The 3,415-nt window shown below is 46.6% G+C and overlaps 1 pseudogene; it reads left to right on the top strand.

The window, feature by feature from the left end:
* Positions 1–348: 348 nt before the first annotated feature.
* On the top strand, positions 349–2,500 carry LOC119460588 (sec1 family domain-containing protein 1-like; annotated as a pseudogene).
* The last annotated feature ends 915 nt before the right edge of the window (positions 2,501–3,415 follow it).

Raw genomic sequence — 3,415 nt, 5'->3', positions numbered from 1 at the left:
AAATCACAATAATCAATTTCTTTAGATTATATATAGTTGGAATCTACAAGGATTGAGCTTTTTCATGGTATATACCACCACTTTATATCTTTACCAGAAGAGCCGCCACGGTTGCTCCAAAAGTACTGAAAACGGGGGCGCGTGCCGCCGGAGTGGGACCGCCACCTTAAGTAATAGAATTGTTTTCGTAAGTTTGAATAGGCGCTGGAAAAATTCACACGCAATTCATGTGATGACTGGAGCATAGCTCGGACAAAGCCATGGCCATAACTGAGCAAAAGAGGCGTGTCCGCGTTGCACTGATAGGGCAACACTCAAAAAGTCGGAGCTGGCCGAAGCGCCACCGACATCATTCACAGGTAGCGAAAGTGGCGACCCGCATTGCTTGCTGTTCACGTCAACGTCACAAGAGTTTCGGGAGAGCTTCCTCCCGCTGTTTGCCGTGTTTGAAAGAACTGGTAATTTTTTCTCGAACCGGTCAGTTATTATAGAATGTGAGCTTGGCGTACACGCCATAAAGAACACCGTCGCGTAGGAGAAACACTGCAGTGTCAGTCATGTCTCTCAACATACGTGATAAGCAGATCGCTGCGCTGAAGCAGATGCTCAACTTCAACGTTCCTCAACCAAAAGGCTCCTTTTCGGAGCCTGTGTGGAAACTTCTGGTGTACGATCGCTGTGGACAAGACATTATATCGCCTCTTCTGTCGGTGAAAGAGCTTCGTGACATGGGCATCACTTTGCACATGCTTCTGCATTCCGACAGAGATCCCATACCGGAGGTGCCTGCAATTTATTTCGTTGCGCCTACTGACGAAAACATTACGCGGATATCGCAGGACTTCCGAAATGAGTTGTACGACCATATTACCTGAACTTCGTGTCACCCGTGTCGCGCCAGCACCTTGAAGATCGGCTTCGGCAGCTCTGCAAGCAAACTCTGTGCCAACGTGTCGAAAGTGTTTGATCAGTACCTCAACTTTATCACTCTGGAAAATGATGTTCTTACTGAAGCACAACGATCGGCATACTGTTTCGTATTACGCCATTAACCGCGGCGACGTGAAGGACACAGAGATCGAGGCAATTATGGACAGCATTGTCGACTGTCTATTTTCCGTCTTCGCAACGCTAGGTACCGTGCCCATAATTCGATGCCCCAAAGGAAATGCTGCTGAAATGGTCGCAGAGAAGCTCGACAAGAGGATGCGCGAGAACCTTCGCGACTCTCGGAATAGCCTGTTTCTGGATTCCGCTCATGGCAGTGGCCAGTTTAGTTTTCAAAGGCCTCTGTGGTTGTACTTGATCGAAACATGGACATGGCAACACCATTGCACCACACTTGGACTTACCAGGCCCTGGCACATGACGTGCTAGGCCTGAGCCTGAACCGTGTTACCTTGGAAGAACCTGTCACGTCATCCCCATCATCTGAGCATGTGGGTGCCAAGCGAGAAAAAAGACCAAGACGTTTGATTTGACTCAGGCAGACAAATTCTGGCAGCAGCACAAAGGAAGCCCCTTTCCCACTGTGGCTGAAGCGGTGCAAGAAGAACTAGAAGCTTACCGTGCACAGGAAGATGAGGTGAAGAAGCTGAAGGCAGCCATGGGTTTGGAAGGTGACCGAACAGATGAAGCTATCACCATGCTCTCCGACAACACAGCAAAGTTGACATCAGCCGTCAGCTCACTGCCAGAGTTACTTGAGCGCAAGCGGCTCATTGATTGCACACCAGCATAGCTACTGCAATTCTTGAACACATCAAGGCTCGAAAACTTGATTTGTACTTTGAGACTGAAGAAAAATTACTTGGTAGGCAGGCTTTGGATCGTTCCCTCCTAGACCTGATAAATGACCCAGAGGCAGGCACAGCACAAGACAAGCTGAGGTTAATCTTAATAGCGTATGTGCTTGGACTAGATGGAGCCCTTGAGTACGAGGATGCCTGCAACGAGCAGGTTGTGACCTGAATCCTCTGCGGTATTTGCGCCGCTGGAAGGACTATACCGTGTCACAGCTCCGCAACCAGTGGGCTCCTATGGTGGTGGCCCTCGCACCGTGGGCATGTTCTCCAAGTTGATGAGCCAGGGCTCGCAATTTGTAATGGAAGGTGTCAAGAATCTGGTTGTCAAGAAGCACAAACTTCCCATAACACGACTGGTGGATGCTCTAATGGAGTTGAAATCATTGCCCGAAACGGATGACTTCCGGTACTTGGACCCTAAACTTCTTGGACGTGTTGAACACGTGCCCAAGCACCATTCCAAGAAGCAGTTGTGTTTGTTTTGGGGGGTGGCAATTATATTGAATACCAGAACCTTTTGGATACACTAAAGGTAAATCCAAGAAGGTTGTTTATGGATGCACACAGCTCACCAATGCTGCTCAGTTTCTGGAGCAGCTGGCCCAGCTTGGAGATGAAATTAAGTAAACCATGCCTGGGGGGGGTGTCACTTGTGACCGCCACATGTTGCAAGTCGGGCCGGAACAATACTTGTAGCTCTGGGCACAAAAGGCAAATAAAGCCACTGGGTTTATGAAATCTGGGAATCGCAGTCACTGATTTTGAAGGTAGCCGTACTGCTTACATTGTTACTTTTCCTGCTTTTTTGCTTTCTTTTTCCCATGTTTCCTTGTGCGAGTACGTCCTCAACACACGAGGATAAATAGTTATATAGTGTTGCAAAGTGAGAAAGCCTATAACCAAAAAAAGCCGTGTTAACCATAGTCTGCATGAAAGAGACAAGGTCGATATACGTGGTATGTGTATTTATAGTACTAAAGGTGGTGCAGTTAAAAAGGATGCAAATGTTGGCATAATTGCATGACATTTTGGCATTACTTTCTTTGTTCCATTGATGGACTTAAAAATTTTTTCTGGACCTTCTATTTCTGTTATTCATATCGAGTAGTTCTCATTTGCTTTCTTTGTAAATTTATGTGTATCTATGTCAATGTGTCATCTTTTGCATTAACTTCGTTTGACATGGCTTCCCAAAGACATTCCACAAAGTAACGAAATTTCCCTCTTAGGAGGTTAAATACATAGCGAGATCCCAGATATGCCAACCCGAAATGAATTCGGCAAAGAAGTTCAAAAGAACCTTGGCTGGACAGACAGTCATATGTAGCCCTTGTATACAGAGGTGACGTCATTTAATGTAACACTACTTATACGGCGTAATGGGGCGTGAAATAAAGTGAAGTAAGACCAGGGCAGGAAATAGCGTCGACACACTCTTTCCTGTCCTGCTCCAGTGTAACGAGACGCGAAATAAAGTGAAGATAAGGTGAAGACTTCACTTTATTTCAATCACCTTTTGCGGAAGCCTATTGCACGTCCCATTATTTGTGTCTCATTACACCACGGTGAGGTCATTTGCAGATTTGATGCACATATGTTCTCTGGGGCAC

The sequence above is a fragment of the Dermacentor silvarum genome, chromosome 1 (assembly GCF_013339745.2).
Source record: "Dermacentor silvarum isolate Dsil-2018 chromosome 1, BIME_Dsil_1.4, whole genome shotgun sequence".
In the NCBI taxonomy this organism is placed as follows: domain Eukaryota; kingdom Metazoa; phylum Arthropoda; class Arachnida; order Ixodida; family Ixodidae; genus Dermacentor; species Dermacentor silvarum.
The sequence above is the reverse complement of the archived record's forward strand: the minus strand, read 5'-3'. Positions and strand labels throughout refer to the sequence as shown.